Source organism: Macaca fascicularis, chromosome 7 (assembly GCF_037993035.2).
Source record: "Macaca fascicularis isolate 582-1 chromosome 7, T2T-MFA8v1.1".
Taxonomy (NCBI): domain Eukaryota; kingdom Metazoa; phylum Chordata; class Mammalia; order Primates; family Cercopithecidae; genus Macaca; species Macaca fascicularis.
In genome coordinates this window covers 141,736,679-141,755,803 of record NC_088381.1, presented here as the reverse complement: position 1 = coordinate 141,755,803, position 19,125 = coordinate 141,736,679, and positions in this window count along the sequence as shown.

Sequence of the window (19,125 nt, the reverse complement as noted above, 5' to 3'; positions counted from 1 at the left end):
GGTGACAGAGTGAAACTCTCTCTCAAATAAAATAAAATTAAAAAGAATAAAAGTACAATACAATATAATTTGTACTATAAAAATAGCAGGGATATACCTACTATGTATCCACAGTTTTGTTTTTTTTTTAATGGCAGGGGAACACAAAAAGGAATTTATCATTTGATCTGTACATTCTACACATACATCAGTGTCTAGAATGAAGTGTGCAAATTAAAATAAATAAATATATGTGTTGAAAACGAGTGTAGGGAGTATGAAAGGATTGCTACATGATTAGTTGCTCCATGGTAAGATCTTCCAGAACAGTTTTGAGCAGTGAGGCCAGTTTTTCCAAATGTCTCTGGGTTCTGAAACACTCATCTCTCCAGGGCCCTGTCCCTGGAGAAACGCGCAGGCCAGAGCCTGCACTTTCCAGAGATGCCCATTGGGGGGCAGAAGCACCTATGAGCCGGCTGCCCTGGCAAACTGCCCTGTGACCTGGAATTTAGGGCTGGGCCCCGCCTGCTTCAGAGCCATTAAGGCTGCTTATTAAGTTTTTCTGCAGAGCAGCAGATTCACATATGTGCTCTTGGCTGCATATTTTCAAAATTCTGAACATGCATTTGAGTTAAAAGTAACGACCTAATTTTTTTTTTCAAAATAGAATTACCCTACTTTCTTTCTTTATGATTATAAAAGTAAAAATATACTTATTATAAAAACTTTTTTGGAAAAGTATAAAATGAGAAAAACACATTTTTATTACCTGAATAAAACACTTTAATATATTTCTTTTTATACACAAACATTTTACTAAAAGATTTATTCAGACTATACATATCATTTTATAGCTGCTTCATTTCAACTGGATCAATAAGATCTCATGGGTAATAAGATCAAGGGCTCAATGGTAAATAAAATTTACATACATGTTATTAACCTAATTATTTCCATTAAAGCATCCTGACACTCACTGAGATGGGCCAAGACCCATGCCACTGTTTGGGCTTTAGATCTGGTTATGCTATTCTGACCAGAGGACTTGCCATTTCTGGGAACAAATCAGCAGTGAAGGGACCAAGTGCTTCCATGGATCCACACTTCTAAATGGCTGTGGAGTTTTGGCAGTCAAGGGCTTTGTGGTCTTTTATAGGTTCCCTTACACGGTTACTTTCTTTTTCTGTTTTTTTTTTTTTTTTTTTTTTGAGACAGAATCTCTCTCTTGCTCTGTCGCCCAGGCTGGAGTGCAATGGCGTGATCTTGGCTCACTGCAACATCCGTCCCTGGGTTCAAGCAAGTCTCGTGCCTCAGCCTCCCTAGTATCTGGGACTACAGGCGCCAGCCACCACACCCAGACAATTTTTTGTATTTTTAGTAGAGGTGGGGTTTCACCATGTTGGCCAGGCTGGTCTCAAACTCCTGACCTCAAGTGATCCGCCCGCCTTGGCCTCCCAAAGTGCTGCGACTGCAGGCATGAGTCACCATGCCTGGCCACACAGTCACGACTTTTTGAATAATAGATGTTATTTCAATTTATTAGATAACAGAAAATAGATGCACATCAGCTTCAAAAATCTCCCTTGGAAAAGTGACTGATTTGTCTATGTATTGTGTGGAGTGACTTACTAGAAAATGAAGTCTTTGGACTGCCAGATTTTAGTTGCTTCTCCCTTAGGGGAAGTGATTATCTCGTTATAGAAATTTATAAATATAGCTCTTGCTAACTACATTGTTTGGGGAGGTTTGATTCAAAAAAGAATAAAGCAGTGGCTTCATATGCAAAGATATGTCAGATTTAAACTATCTTTCTTTCTGGCCCTGTTCTTCCAGGAGTGCCTAGAAAACTTAACCAGATAAAAAATAGTTTGGGCTGGGCGCAGTGACTCACACGTGTAATCCCAGCACTTTGGGAGGCCAAGGCGGGCATATCCCTTGAGCCCAGGAGTTCGAGCAACATGGCAAAACCCTGTCTCTAAAAACAAATACAAAATACAAAAAAATTAGCCGGGCATGGTGGTGTGCATCTGTAGTCCCAGCTACTCAAGAGGCTGAGGTGGGAGGATCGCTTGAGCCCGGGAGGTCAAGGCTGCATTAAGCCATGGTCATGCCACTGCTTTCCAGTCTGGGCGACAGAGTGAGACACTGTTAAAAAAAAAAAGAAAAAAGAAAAAGAAATCTGATTTTTTTTTTAAGTGAATTGTTTCTTGTTTTGGAAGGTGTTCCGATAAATAAAAAGTTAAAAGATTTGCCAACAAATACGAGAACAAATATACCATTTGGAGGGGATCAACCACCATACATATCCAATGCCCAAGGAAACAACAACTAATTTTGCCACCAACTTACAAAGATCAATGAATACAGAATTCAGAGAGAAAGTGTGATATTATTTTCTTAAAGGCATAATGAAAAATTTCCAAACTCCAACATCTTGGCAGACAATGGCTCAGACAATGGCTGAACTGAATACTCAAAACCCCAGGAACAATGGGCCACAGATGCAGAAAGGGCCCTGGGTGGTCAGGCTTGTGGCGGGGTGACAGCTTGCCAACCAGCAAGGGCCCCTCTGAAGAGTTCTGCAGTTGTATTCCTTCTTCCTCAGGATTTAGGTCACAGGAGATTGTCCTGCTTTAAACCACCAAGCTTCAAACCACTTCCAAAGTTGTCAATGCCTGGAGGAACTCCAGTCTTTGTCTGTGGTAGAGCAGACAAAGCTGACAGGAAGTTGGAAAGCATATTTTATTACATATGTATTTGTTTTTTGACAGGATGGAAGGCAAAGGTTGTTGATGTTATGAATGTCTGTTTCACAGAACTAAATGTGAACAGTTTTATTAAGGAGATGGCTCATTCCAGGGTAAAGACAGCAACAGATGATATAGAGAAGATTACACCAAGCAAACCTGCTGTAAACTGCATTTACCTTTAGAAGATGATAAACTAAAAATGAAGAGAAGGGATAATGAATGAATGTTAAGAGCTAAAAACTATAAAACTCTTAGAAGAAAACATAGCAGTAAATCAACACAATCTTGGATTAGGCAACAGTTTCTCAGATACCTCATCAAAAGCACAAGTGACAAAATAAAAAAATAGATAAATTGGACTTCATCAAAGTAAAACTTTTGCATTCCAAAGAATACCATCAAGAAAGTAAAAAGACAACCCACAAAATGGGAGAAAATATTTGCAAATCATGTATCTTAAGAGAATTGTAGCCAGAATATAAAAACTCTCACAACTCAACAATAAAAAAAAAATAACTCAATTTTGAAAGTGGACAAAGGGATAGACCTACAAATGCTCAATAAACACATGAAAAGACACTCAGTATCATTAGCCATCAGGGAAATGCCAATCAAAACCACAATAGATGCCACTTTATGCCCACTAGAATGGCTGTAATAAGAAAGATAGATAATAATAAATTTTGTCAAAGATTTGGAGAAACCAAACCCTTACACATTGCTGATGAGAATATAAAATGGTACAGACTTTTTGGAAAACAATCTGGCAGTTCTTCAAAGAGTTAAAACAAAAAGTTACCTTGTGACCCAGTAATCCCATTCCAGGAGAGTTAAAAACATATGTTCCAACAAAAGCTTGTACATCAATGTTTATAGAAACATTATTCATTATGGCCAAAAAAGTGAAACAACCCAAATAAATGTTCATCAGCTGATGAGTGGGTAAATAAACATGGTATGAACTTATGTTTTATTTATTCATTAAACCATAAAAAGCAATTAAGTACTGATACAGGCTACAACACAAACAAATCTTGAAAACATTATGCCAGCCTGGGCAACATGGTGAAACTCCATCTCTGCCAAAAAATATGAAAGTTAGCTGGGTGTGGTGGTGTGTGCCTGTAGTCCCAGTTACTCAGGAGCCTGAGGTGGATGGGAGGATCGCTTGGGGCTGAGAGGCGGAGGTTGCAGTGAGCCAAGATCGCACCACTGCACTCCAGCCTGGGCAACAGAGTGAGACCCTGTCTCAAAAAGAAAAAGAAGAAAAAAAGAAAAAGCAGAGAAAACAGTATGCTAGCTGGGTGCAGTGGCTCATGCCTGCAATCCCAGAGCTTTGGGAGGTTGAGATGGGAGAATCAGTTAAGCACAGGAGTTTGAGGCTTCAGTGAACTCATCACACCGCTGCACTCCAGCCTAGATGACAGAGACTCTGTCTCAAAAAAAAAAAAAAGAAAGAAAGAAAAAGAAGGAAAGGAAGGAAGGAAGGAAAGAAGAAAGGAAGGAAAGAAGGAAGGAAGGAAGGAAGAAAGAAAGGAAGAAAGAAAACTTCATGCTAAGTGTCTAAGTGAAAGAACCCAGGCTGGAAGTGGTGGCTCATGCCTGTAATTCTAGCATTTGGGAGGCTAAGGTGGGTGGATCGTTTAAGCCCCGGAGTTCAAGACCAGCCTGGACAACATGGTGAGATCCCATCTCTATTAAAAATTTAAAATCTGGCTGAGTGTGGTGATGTGTGCCTGTAGTGCCAACTACTCAGGAGGCTGAGGTGGGAGGATCGCTTGAGCCTGGGAGGTTGAGGCTGCAGTGAGTTGCGTTTGTACCACTGTACTCCAGCCTAGGCAGCCTGGGTGACAGAGTGAGAGACCTTGTCTCAAAAAGAAAGAAAGAAACCATACATAAAAGGCCACATATTGTATGATTCCATTCATATAAAATAACTAGAATAGGCAAATCCACAAAGACGGAAAGTAGATTAGTGGTAACTAAGGCCAAACGGGAAGTAGGAATGGAGAGTGACTGCTAATGGATATAGGGTTTCTCCCGGGGGGTGATGAAAATGCTCTGGAGTTAGGAAATGCTGATGGTTGCACAGCTCTGTGCATACACTAAAGCTACTATATTGCACACTTTAAAAAGGGAGATTTTATGGGTGTGTGAACCATATCTCAATAAAGTTGTCAAAATAAATACATAAACTAGGAGGACTTCAATAAATAAAAATATAAAGGGAAGTCACAGACTGTCTGATCCCATCTCTCAGCTGAGCAGGAGCCCGGAGTGCTGAGTAGTGACTTGGGTGGGGTGACCAGGCCTGGCTCACCAGCTGCCAAGGGAGGAGTGAGGGCAGTCAGGAGACGGCACCCATGGGCAGAAATGGAACCGACACCCATTGTCACTGCTCACTGGGAAAACTCCTGTTAGGTGGCAACCCAGGGAAACTGAGGCAACTGGAATTGAGCAAGAGGGATGGGCAGGAAGGTGGGAGCCAAGGTATTTCCCGAATTAAAGAGCACAGCCAATTCTATAGGTTGCCTGGAACAAGGTGTGAGCAGAGAGCTATTAAGGGCACTAAGCAGAAATTGTGTGGTGTTTAAGGAGACTGACTTGTGTAAGTAGTCATCGACTATCTCCAATGTGATTCGTGACATGACATTCATTTTATTCAGTAAGCTTGCGTGCCTACTGTAGTGCTAGACTGAGGCAATAAAAAGGAAAGTAAGGCCAGGCGTGGTGGCTCATGCCTGTAATCCCAGCAATATGGGAAGCCAAGGAGGGTGGATCACTTGAGGTCAGGAGTTCGAGACTAACCTGGCCAACATGGTGAAACCCCATCTCTACTAAAAATGTAAAAATTAGCCAGGCGTGGTAGCGCGTGCCTGTGGTCCCAGCCAACCCAGAGGTTGAGGCAGGAGAATTGCTTGAACCCGGGAGATGGAGGTTGCAGTGAGCCGAGAACCTGCCACTGCACTCCAGACTGGGTGACAGAACGAGACTCCATCTCAAAAAGAAAAAAAAAAGGGAAAGTAAGGGCCAAGACTCGCAGCCTGATAAAAATGACAGATGGTAAGTTACTCTACAGTATGACAGGTGCTATGGTGAAAATAGGTTCCAGAGTACAGATAAGGGTCATCAGATTCAGGTGGAACGCAGTGACAAAGCAGGTAACAATTTGATTCTCTTTGTCAATTGAGATGCTGAATTCAACTCAGTTTTAACTGGAGTGTGTTCCTCCAAATGTCTCTGTTATGAATTAAGTTATGATCCCCTCAAAAAGATATGTTGGACCGGGCGCAGTGGCTCACGCCACCGCAGGCAAGGCCGGCAGAAAACCTGAGGTCAGGAGTTTGAGCCCCGCGTGACCAATGTGGCGAAATACCATCTCTACCTTTTTTTTTTTTTGAGACAAAGTCTTGCTCTGTCACCCAGGCTGGAGTGCAATCGCATGATCTCGGCTCACTGCAACCTCTGCCTTCTGGATTCAAGTGACTCTTCTGCCTCGGTCTCCTGAGTAGCTGAAATTACAGGCACCCACCATCACACTCAGATAATTTTTTGTATATATATATTTTTTTGAGATGGAGTCTCGCTCTGTTGCCCAGGCTGGAGTGCAGCGACCCGATCTCGGCTCACTGCAAGCTCCACCTATTGGGTTCACACCATTCTCCTGCCTCAGCTTCCTGAGTAGCTGGGACTACAGGTGCCCACCACCATGCCCGGCTAATTTTTTGTATTTTTAGTAGAGTTGGGGTTTCACTGTGTTAGCCAGGATGGTCTCCATCTCCTGACCTTGTGATCCACCCGCCTCGGTCTTCCAAAGTGCTGGGATTACAGGTGTGAGCCACTGTGCCCGGCTAATTTTTGGTATCTTTAGTAGAGGCGGGGTTTCACTCTGTTGGCCAGGCTGGTCTTGAACTCCTGACCTTGTGATCTGCCTGCCTTGGCCTCCCAAAGTGCTGGGATTACAGGTGTGAGCCACCACACCCAGCCTGTCTCTACTTAAAAATACAAAAAGTAGTCGAGCATGGTGGTGCAAGCCTGTAATCCCAGCTACTTGGGAGGTTGAGGCAGGAGAGTCGCTTGAACCTGGAAGGTGGACGTTGCAGTGAGCCAAGATCACACCACTGCACCCCAGCCTGGGCAACAGAGCAAGACTCCGTCTAAAAAAAAAAAAAAAAGAGATGTTGATGTTTTAACCCCTTAACCCAGTATCTCAGAGTCTGACCTTATTTGGAAATAGGTCATTGCAGACGTAATGAGTTAAGGTTAGGTCACACTGGAGTAGGATGGACCCCTAATCCAACATGAGTGGTGTCGTAAGAAGATGGCCATGTAAAGACAGAGACCCACAGGGAGAACAGGACGCGGGGAGCCTTGCCGCTGCCAGCCAAGGCAAACTACCAGCAGCTAGGAAGAGGCAAGGGAGGGTTCCATGACCTCTACCAGAGGAAATACGACCTTGCCGATACCTTGATTTTGGACCTGTAGCCTCTAGAACTGCGAGACAATGCATTTATGTTGTTTTATGCCACGCAATTTGTTGTATTTTGTTATGGCAGCCCAGGGAAACTAACACAGCCTCCCAAAGCTGAGGCTCTATCAACTTGCACACAAAAAAAGTTTGTAGTCTTTACTTGAAGGAATGTTTCCATTAACAACAACAACAACAAAATACCTTCAAATCCCCTGAGATTCCAAAGCTGTTCCCAAGAGTGCTGGTTTCCTGATGGAGTCTGGTGCTGGCTCTAGTACATCTTACTCTGGTGAAATGGACTGAGCTTCCTTGAGAAGCACCTGGAAATGCCATTTTCAGGTCCTATGTGAGACTGAAATAATGGATAAATTGGGCTTCTTTTTTCTAGGGTTTTGGTTTTTTTTACTTTTTTTTTTTTTTTTTTTTGGAGACGGGGTCTCGCTCTGTCTCCTAGGCTGGAGTGCAGTGGCACGATCTCGGCTCACTGCAACCGCTGTCTGCCAGGTTCAAGCAATTCTCCTGCTTCAGCCTCCTGCATAGCTGGGATTACAGGCGCATGCTGCCACGCTCGGCTAATTTTTTGTATTTTAGTAGAGATAGGGTTTCACCGTGTTGCTCAGGCTGGTCTTGAACTCCTGAGCTTAGGTAATCTGCCCGCCTCGGCCTCCCAAAGTGCTGGGATTACAGGTGTGAGCCACCACGCCCGGCCTGTTTTTTTTTTTACCTTTTTAAGAAATAAATTATTATTTTTGGGGAGTGGGTGTGACTGGGCATGGTGGCTCATGCCTGTAATTCCAGCACTGTGAGAGGCCAAGGCGGGCGGATCACTTGAGGTCAAGAGTTTGAGACCATTCTGGTCAATATGGTGAAACCCCATCTCTACTAAAAATATAAAAATTAGCCAGGCATGGTGGTGGGTGTCTGTAATCCCAGCTACTCTGGAGGCTGGGGCAGGAGAATCTCTTGAACCCGGGAGATAGAGTTTGCAGTGAGCTGAGATCATGCCACTGCACTCCAGCCTGGGTGACAGAGGGAGACTCAGTCTCAGAAAAAAAAAAAAAAAAAAAAAAATATATATATATATATATATATATATATATATAAAATAGAAATAGAGACAGGGTCTCAATATGTTGCCCAGGCTGGTTTTGAACTCCTGGGCTCAAGCAATCCTTCTGCCTCAGCCTCCCAAAGCCTCCCAAAGTGTTGGTATTACAGGCATGAGCCACTGCACCCAGTATATGTATATATATTTTGGAGATAAGGTTTCAGTCTGTCCACCCAGGCTTGGGTTTATTGGAGTGATTACAGCTCATTGGAGTGTCAAACTTGTGGGCTGGAGTGATCCTCCCACCTCAGCCTCTAGAGTAGCTGGCTGGGACTACAAATGTGCGCCACCACACCCAGCTAATTTTTGTTGTTTTTTTATAGAGATGGTTCTCAATTTTTTGCCCAGGCTGGTCTTGAACTCCTGGCCTCAAGCAATTCTCCGGTTAAGGGAGATTACAGGCTGAGCCACTGCACCCAGCCCTTTTTTCTAGTTTTTAAAAGACACTGAAGAACTTATACTTCCATATATGTGATAGTCTTTCTCTTTCTTTCATTTATTCATTCAACAAACCTGTACAGCACACCTACTGTGTGTCAATGGTGGATGGTCTCTGCCCTCACAGAGTCGGCAGCCGGGGGCACCTTCTCACTGTTGCACCTGTGCTGCCGCTGCCTCTACGCCTTTCCAGGCCTCCTCACTGAATAATGTCTGCCTACCTCATAGCATGTCCTCAGTGGTGAAAACCTCCACCTTTGCAGGCAAATATGAGTTTTTGGAGCATCCGGAGTCCTTCAGAACCATGTCTGAAGAATAAAATGTATGATTAAGCAGGAAAAAAAAAGATGTAAGTCTCGGTTTTTCCTCTAAAAATCTCAGGAAAAAAAACCCAAAATATTTTAATGGCAATACCAATGGGATACATTTATAGCTCATAAGATGATGCTGTAGAAGAACAATGTTATTCAGATATAAAAAATGACTTATTACACCATGGTCATAGAAGGAGAACCTTTTAAGTCAAGCCCGGAGTTCTCACATGGCAGCCTTTCTCTCATGTTTTTTTTTCTTTGTGTTATTCTTTCCTTTAGATAGAGGCGCAGGGTGAAGGGAGCGGTATCTTTCATCTCTTCTTTCTTTCTCTTGAGTACATAGATGATGACTGGTGCATGGCTCAAACCTTTCATAGCTGCCAGGACTTTCCAGACTCTTGATTGCCCTCATTATTTTTCCTGCCTTGTCCAGGGTTCTCCTTCCAAGGTCATTTTCTGGTTGTGATGTGAGCCTCATCACAGCTCCCATAACACATCACAAGACACGTACACTGCAGACACTCACAAAACTGAACTGCAAGAGAAAACAGGAAGCAGGCTGGGCTTTCCATTCACAGAGGAAAGCGTCTCAAGATGCCTGGGAAAGTGACTCCAGGGCTTGTGACCCAGTGAACTGAACCTAGTTTCCCTTTCTTTCTTTCCTTCCTTCCTTCCTTCCTTCCTTCCTTCCTTCCTTCCTTCCTTCCTTCCTTCCTCCCTCCCTCCCTCCTTCCCTCCCTTCCTCCCTTCTTCTTCCTTCCTTCTTTCCTTCTTTCCTTCTCTTTCCTTCTTTCTTTCTCTCTTTCTCTCTTTTTTTCTCTCTCACTCTGCCATCCAGGCTGGAGTGCAGTGGTGCAATCATAACTCACTGTAGCCTTTAACTCCCAGGCTCAAGCAATCCTCCCACTTCGGCCTCCCCAAGTGTTGGGATAGCAGACGCGAACTGCCATACCGGGTCATTACTATTTCTTGACTCAAGTGTCAGTTACACAGAGAGCTGCTTTGTAATTATTTGTTAATTGTCCAAATATGTTCTATGCATTTTTTTCTCCTTCCTTCCTTTCTTTCTTTCTCTTTTTCTTCTTTTTTTTTTTTTTTTTTTTTGGAGAGAGGGTCTTGCGGTCTTGCGTCATTGCCCAGACAGGAGTGCAGTGGCACAATCATGATTCGCTGCAGCTTCAACCTCCCAGACTCAAGCCATCCTCCCACCTCAGCCTCCCAAGTTTCTGGGACTTCAGGCACATGCCACCACGCCCAGCTAATTTTTTATTTTTTGTAGAGAGAGGGTCTTGCCACGTGGCCCAGGCTGGTCTCAAACTCCTGGGCTCAAGTGATTCTCCCATTCCAGCTTCTGCAAGTGCTGGGATTACATGTGTGAGCCACCATGCCCAGCCCGAGCCTAGTTGTTAAGTCTAGAATATTCCCTCCTGGTGTGTGGAAATAGCAAAGGTTAAATTCAGTGTTCCATAAGGCAATTGTATATCTGATGACCACAATTTGTTATATCAGAAGACCACCATCTCTGCAAATGAGGAGGCTTCATTCACTCATTCATTCATTCATTTATTCACCAGATATGTATGAAGTGACAGACACTTTAATAGGCAGTAGGAAATCTAAAGCTGGAAACAAAGTCTGTGCCCTTGAGGGGTTCATGGCAGGGAGACAGATCTACATAGAATCTGGTGTGATATGGCCTGAAGGCAGCCATGACTTCTTAGTCCACCCTTCTCATCTTTTTTTTGTTTGTTTGTTTGTTTGTTTGTTTTATTGAGTTGGAGTCTTGCTCTGTTACCCAGGCTGCAGTGCAATGGCGTGATCACTGCAACCTCTGCCTCCCGGGTTCAAGCAATTCTCCTGCCTCAGCCTCCCAAGTAGCTGGGATTACAGGTGTACACCACCATGCTCAGCTAATTTTTGTATTTTTAGTAGAGACAGGGTTTCACCATGTTGGCCAGGCTGGTCTCGAACTCCTAACATCATGATCCACCCGCCTCAGCCTCCCAAAGTGCTGGGATTACAGGCATGAGCCATTGTGCCCAGCATGGTTTTTTGTTTGTTTGTTTGTTTGATATGGAGTCTTGCTCTGTCGCCCAGGCTGGAGTGCAGTGGTGCGATCTCGGCTCACTGCAACCTCCATCTCCTGGATGCAAGCGATTCTCCTGCCTCAGCCTCCCAGGTAGCTGAAACTACAGGCATGTGCCACTATGCCCAGCTAATTTTTGTGTTTTTAGTAGAGACGGGGTTTCATCATGTTGGCTAGGCTGGTCTTGAACTCCTGACCTCAAGTGATCCACCCACCTTGGCCTCCCAAAACTCTCGGATTACAGGCATGAGCCACCACACTCGGGCTTCATCCACACTTCTAAGCCCTGTAGATCCAGCCCAGCATCTAAATTACCCTGCTCCAAAGACATGAGCAGGAAAAGGATGAGGAGACATCACACATCACCAACAAAACTTCCCAATCACTGCCTTTTAAAAGCCTCTCTGCTCCTTCCCCAAAGTGCCCTCTCATCGCAGTTGCTGTACCTCAGCTCTCATCCCATCCCACCCCAGACACTAGGATCTTAGCTTTTTCTCCCCTCCTCACATCACCCCTCCACTTGTAATCTGGTTTAGTAAAACAAGACTTGGCCTCAAGCATCTTTCAAGATTGCCTCTAAGGGGCCTCAATTCAAAGTGGTTTGGTGTTGCTGCACCATGAAGTGAAAGCCCAGGGGAAGCCTGGAGTCAGAGGAAGGGGGATCTCAGAAGCCAGACCAATTTTTGTAGTGGCGGCACCTACCCTTGATTTTCTGAATCAGAATCTAAACAAAATTCCGTCTCTTTTTCTCTCTCTCTTTTTCTACTTGTTGAAAAAGTTGAGTGGTCTGTTCTGCAGGACAAAGTTTCTAGCACTCTGAATGTTGCTGATTATAATATTGCTGTGCTTCCTGGTAGTTAGATTTTGAGGTTAAAGTGGGTTCAGGTGTGACTATTTTGGCCAGACTACTTCTAGGGTTACCAGGATTAGTAAATGAAAATACAAGATGCCCAGTTAAGTTTTAATTTCAGATAATGAGCTTTTTTTTTTTTTTGAAATAGAGTCTTGCTGTGTCACCCAGGCTGGAGTGCAGTGGCGATCTCTGCTCACCGCAACCTCTGCCTCCCAGGCTCAAGCAATCCTCCCACTTCAGCCTCTCAGGGAGCTGGGACTACAGGCATGCACCACCTTGCCTGGCCAATTTTTTATAAGGATGAGGTCTTGGTATGTTGCCCAGGCTGGTCTTGAACTACTGGGCTCAAGCAATCTGCCTGCCTCTACCTCCCAAAATGCTGGGATTATAGGTGTGAGTCACTGCACACAGTCCCTGAACTTTTTTATTTGGTGGGGGGCAGGGGGACAAAGTCTCACTCTGTCACCCAGGTTGGAGTGCCATGGCGTGATCTCAGCTCTCTGCAACCTCCAACTCCCTGGTTCAAGCGATTCTCCTGCCTCAGCCTCCCAAGTAGCTGGGATTACAGGCACGGGCCACTACGCCCAGCTAATGTTTATATTTTTAGTAGAGATGGGGTTTCACCGTGTTGGCCAGGATGGTCTCGATCTCCTGACCTCATGATCTGCCTGCCTCGGCCTCCCAAAGTGCTAGGATTACAGGTGTGAGCCACCGCGCCCAACCTGGTCCTTGAACATTTTTCAGCATATGTATGTCTCATGGAATATTTGGGATATATTTATACTAAAATTTATTTGATATTTGAAATCCAAATTTAACTGGACACTGTGTATTTTATCTGGAAACCCAAACTACTTCACAAGATGTATTGCGTCCACTCGTCAGGAGCTGAATATCTGGCTCTTGCTCTTTTTGCGATGTTAGAAGCTGGGGATGATCGTGGCGTAGACTGATTATTTCCCCAGAGGCTGTAAAATGATGATATTCTAATTCTATCTTTTTTCTTCATGTCTTAGCTGGAATATGTCTATAAAGAGGAACTTTTCCTCGTCAACTATTTGGTTTCCTTGGTTATTTTCATATAGAGAAAGCAGGCAACATGCTTATTTCTGTCCTTTTCTTCACCAGTTTTCAGAATAATTAATCGGTTCCCTAGAACTTGCCAAAGGTGACCAATGGGTTGTGTTCTTGACTTTAAAAGTATCATTATGATCTCAGGTGTGTTTTTTTTTTTTTGAGACAGAGTCTCGCTCTGTCGCCCAGGCTGGGGCACAGTGGCGCGATCTCCGCTCACTGCAACCTCCGCCTCCCGGGTTCATGCCATTCTCCTGCCTCAGCCTCCCGAGTGGCTGGGACTACAGGTGCCCGCCACCATGCTCAGGTAATTTTTTGTATTTTTAGTAGAGATGGGGTTTCACCATGTCAGCCAGGATGGTCTCGATCTCCTGACCTCGTGATCCACCCGCCTCGGCCTCCCAAAGTGCTGGGATTACAGGCGTGAGCCACCATGCCTGGCCGAACTCAGGTATTTGGACATGTACATATTTTGACCCACTGCAGTTGTTATTCTTTCAGACACTCAAATTGTTCCATATTTGGCAAATGAGAGTCTCTTGAACTTGGCTACTGGGTCCTTTTGATGCCACCCCAACAGTCTTTGTTAGGTTCTTTGTTTTCTGGTGTAACAAGATAATCCAGAATCATCTTACACATTTCTTAGCTCTGGCATGGAATTAGACATTTCTCTTAGGAACTCTTTTAGTAGGAAATGATATTTAGAGATCAAACATTTCCTACTCCCCTATTTAAAATTACAAACCCCTGCAAGTTACACATAGACCTATGTTCCCTGAGATCCCCTTACCTGATCTACTTTATTCCATACGGTTATCACCTTCTAACATGAATTTGTTGATTGCTTTTCTCTCAGCGTGAGACTGTAAGCTTCTAAACAGCAGAGACTTGTTCACTGTCTGATACATCGCACAACAGCAGACACTCAATAAATACTCCTTTAATGAGACAATGACTATATATCACCAAATGACTTTTTTTTTTTTTTTTGAGACAGAGCCTTGTTCTGTTGCCCAGGCTGGGGTGCAATGGCATGATCTTGGCTCACTGCAACCTCCACCTCCTGGGTTCAAGTAATTCTCGTGCCTCAGCCTCCCGAGTAGCTGGGATTGCCACCATACCTGGCAAATTTTTGTATTTTTAGTAGAGACGGGGTTTCACCATGTTGGCCAGGCTGGTCTGGAACTCCTGACTTCAAGTGATCTGCCTGCCTCGGCTTCCCAAAATGCTAGGATGACAGGCATGAGCCACCGCACCCGGCCCCAAATTACATTTTTGAAGTGTTCATTCTCACTTCTGGTGGAGAATGTATTTGGGAGGGACTGATGTGAAGCAGGGAGGCCACTAAAGAGGCTTTTTCAGTTGTCCAGGGGAAAAACGAGGGTGGCTGAGACTAAGAATGTGTCTGTGGAAATGGAAAGAAAAGTGAGGTAGAGACAAGAGGTATTTAATAGAACTGACTAAACATGGTGATGGGCTGGATGTGTGGGATGAGGGAAAAGTAAGAGTGAAAGATGACTTAAAGAATTTGCCCTGTGCAAATAGATGGATAAAGAAGCTAAAGGGGTGAAGGGGAGGGGAGAGGAGAGGGAGAGATTTTGAGGATAAAGAGAATGAAGAGCTCCAATGTGGAAATGCAAGATTTGAAGTGCCTGTTAGCCAGGTGGAGACATAAAGCAAGAGGAGCATGAATGAGTCTGGGCTCAGGCATGGAGATGTAAAATTGGGTGTCATTAGTATTTAGGTGGTATTTAGAGCTCTGGAGTAGATGAGATCATTTTGACAGCTTTAGACAGCGACTAGATGCTATTTCAGAACCAAGCCCTAAAGTACCCCAACACTAATGGTCAGATAAAAGAGAAGCCTGCCAAGGAGACTGAGAAGAGGAGGCTATAGAGGCAGAGGAAAACCAGGAGAGAGTATCATCGTTAAAACCAAGAAGGAAGAATGCCTCGAGAAGGAGGAAATGGTCAACTGTGTCAAATGCTACTGAAGGGTCAAGTTCTACGAGGGCAGAGGTAAACTCATTAGATTTTGCAATATATAAGTTGCTGGCAACCTTTACAAGGGAAGTTTCAGTGAAACAGTAGGGACAGATGAGTGAACAGGAAGAATGAAACCATAGAGAGTAGACTCTAGACTCTTTCTTTTTTTCCTTGTTTTGAGACAGGGTCTCGCTCTATCACCCAGGCTGGAATGCAGTGGCAGAATCATAGCTCATTGCAGCCTTGAACTCCTGGGCTGAAGTGATCCTCCCACCTCAGCCTACAGAGTTACTGGGGGTACAGGTGTGCGCCACCTTGCTGGGCTAATTTTTAATTTTTTTGTATGAAGACAGTGTCCAACTATGTTGCCCTGGCTGGCCGCCAACTCCTGGCCTCAAACGATCCGTCTGCCTCAGCCTCCCAAAACATTAGGATTACACGCATGAGCCTCTGCACCTGGCCCTGACTACTATTTCAAGAAGCTTTGTGATGAAGGGGAGAAAAGGAGCAGTAGTTGGAGAGAGATGCAGAGGCGAGGAATGGGTATAGTCAAAATGGGAGATGCTGTGTAATAATGAGATGCCCCGTGTAGTAGGAGAGCCTACTGACACAGGACTGAGAAGAAACTGAAGACTGTTGGCAACATCCATACAAGAAATAAGAAAGACCTGAACCAGGACAGGAAAAAAACAGCTAATGGAATTTATGAAGCAGGTTGACCTAGGAGTCCTCCATTTCCAGACCAGGAGGCAAATGCCAGGGTACATCATTTCTCGGGATCCAAACCTACCTGCTGAACAGACTATCTTCTCCCCACTGTCACCCCAAATCAACACACAGACGGAAACACCTGAGCCTTTCGAAAAGCATAGAAAGCAGGATACACACTGGGATCCTGAACAAATGGCCAGCTGCACGTAGGGTGGCCTGATCTGGGTTCAAAGCCGAGAAAGCACACGGAGTTTCCTTGCTCCCCGACTAGATTTAAGTAGGGTTTTAAAGCACTCTTCTCTGGCTACCCAGGGATTAACCATGTGTTTCAGCAAGTGATTTAAAATCATTACTCGTCTCCTTTGGTTGAACCTCAAACGTTTGAAATGTACACAGCTTGGCAGGCTGGACAGTGCAGCTGAGCATCAAGAGGCCATGTCCCAACCATCTGTTGCCCCACTTAATTCCAGCTTTCTGCCCTTCCCGCGGCTTGGGAGCGCTGGGCTTGACAGGCAGATGCAGGACAAAGACAACTGCAGCCTTGGCTTCAAACAGTTGCTCATACAGTGTCTTGGGTGGTGGTGGGAGGCACGGGGAAATCATTGAGTTGATTCTAAGTGCTTTGCCTTGACATATGGAGTTTTTTCCTCCACCTTAGAGATCCAGAGAGTTTTAGAGACAAAGACTAAGGATGTTATCTTTTGTTTTTCTTCCATCAGAGCGGATCAGTGGATTTCAAACTGTGCTCAGCTACTCTGAGGTCATTCAGCAGTGCCAATGGAAAGATTAGAATCTCATTACAATTATATTTAAATATTTTTCTCTTTTTTCTTATTTTTTAATTATTATTATTTTTGAGACAGGGTCTCGCTGTATTGCCCAGGCTGGAGTGCAGTGGCATGATCTTGGCTCATTGCAGCCTTGACCTCCCCTAGGTCCCATCTCAGCCTCCAGAGTAGCTGGGACTATAGGCACATGCCACCATGCTCAGCTAATTTCTTTTGTATTTTTTTTCCCTTAAATATGGGCTTTTGCCATGTTATTCAGGCTGGTCTCAAACCCCTGGAGGCTCAAGCGATCCTCCTGCCTCGTCCTCCCAAAGTGTTGAGATTATAGACATGAGCCACCGCCTCTGGCCCTATTTCAATATGTCTTAAAACAGCTATTAAAATGTTTAGGGGGCCGGGCGTGGTGGCTCATGCCTGTAATCTTTGGGGGGCCGAGGCGGGTGGATCATGAGGTCAGGAGATTGAGACCATCCTTGCTAACATGGTGAAACCCTGTCTCTACTAAAAATACAAAAAATTAGCCAGGCATGGTGGTGGGCGTCTGTAGTCCCAGCTACTCAAGAGGCTGAGGCAGGAGAATGGTGTGAACCCGGGAGGCAGAGCTTGCAGTGAGCTGAGATTGTGCCACTGCACTCCAGCCTGGGCAACAGAGTGAGACTTCGTCTCAAAAAAAAAAAAAAAAAAAAGTTTAGGGGACAGGTTTGGTGGCTCACACCTGTAATCCCAGCACTTTGGTAGGCTGAGGCAGGAGGATAGCTTGACCAGCCTGGGCAACATAGCAAGACCTTGTCTCTACAAAAAAAATTTGAAAACTTAGCCAAGTATGGTTCCATGTGCCTAGAGTCTCAGCTACTTGGGAGGCCAAGGTGGGAGGATCACTTGAGCCCAGGAGTTCAGGGTTTTAACACACTGTGATCATACCTGTGAATAGCCACTGCACTCTATCCAGCCTGGGCGTCACAGCAAGACTCTGTCTCTAAAAAAGTTTAGTCCATAACAATATAAGTGCATTAAACACTTGCTTTTAGCATGTCAAGACCTTGGTGGTTTAAGTTGCATCACCAGGTAAACTAATTTTTTAACAGGGCAGCCAATTTTATTTTTTATTAATAGATTTTATATTTTAGAAAAATTTTAGGCCAGGTGCGATGGCTCACGCCTGCAATCCCAGCACTTTGGGAGGCCAAGGCAAGTGGATCACGAGGTCAGGAGATCAAGACCATCTTGGCTAACATGGTGAAACCCCGTCTCTACTAAAAATATAAAAAATTAGCCAGGCATGGTGGCGTGCGCCTATAATCCCAGCTACTCAGGAGACTGAGGCAGGAGCATCGCTTGAACCCGGGAGGTGGAGGTTGCAGTGAGCCTAGATCACGCCACTGTACTCCAGCCTGGGTGACAGAGCGGGACTCCATCTCAAAAAAACAAACAAACAAAACAAAAAACAAAAAGGAAAGAAAAATTTTAGATTTGCAAAAACATTGAGCAAATAATAGAGTTCCCATGTTACCTTCTCCTTTCCAGCAGTCACTTTCTCCTATTATTAACATCTTAAATTGATAGGGTACATTTGTTACAATTGACAGACCAATGTTGACACATTATTAACTAAAGTCCATAATTTATTCATATTTCCTTAGTTTTTACCTAAAGGCCTTTTTCTGTCCCTGGATCCTGTTTAAGATAATACCTTACATTTTGCTCTCCTATCTCCTTAGGCTTCTCTTGGCTGTGACAATTTTTCAGACTTTCCTTGTTTTTGATGACCTTCTGAGTTTTGAGTAGTACTAGCAGAGAATTTTGTAGTATGGCCCTCTAGTGAGATTTATCTGATGGTTTTCTTACAAGTAGACTGGAGTTAAGAGACTTGGGAAGGAAGATCATAGAGATAAAGGTGTCATTTTCATGATATCATATCAAGGGTATGTACTATCAACATGATTTATCAACATGATTTATGAGTGTTGATGTTGACCTTGATCACCTAGCTGAAGCAGTATTTGTTTTTATTCTTTTTTTTTTTTTTGAGATGGAGTCTCACTCTACCACCCAGGCTGGAGTGCAATGGCACAATCTCGGTTCACTGCAATCTCTGCCTCCCTGGTTCAAGCAATTCTCCTGCCTCAGCCTCTCAGGTAGCTGGGATTACAGGCACCTGCCACTCCACCTGGCTAATTTTTGTATTTTCAGTAAAGATGGGGGTTTCACCATGTTGGCGAGGCTGGTCTCGAACTCCTGACCTCTAATGATCTGCCCGCCTCAGTCTCCCAATGTTCTGGGATTACAGGTGTGAGCCACTGCGCCCAGCCTATTTTTACTCTTTTTTAAATTAAAAGTTATGTAAGTGTCGATTCACAGATATTCATTCTACACTTTGGGTTGTAATCCAATACTACTTTATCCTGTTGGTGACATTGTTCCAACTTTGGCCACTGGGGCACAGTTGACTCCTGTGCCTCCCTGACATACCCCCATCTGTGTAGTAATTTTTTATTTTTTGAGACAGAGTTTCGCTCTTGCTGCCCAGGCTGGAGTGCAATGGTGTGATCTTAGCTCACTGCAACCTCT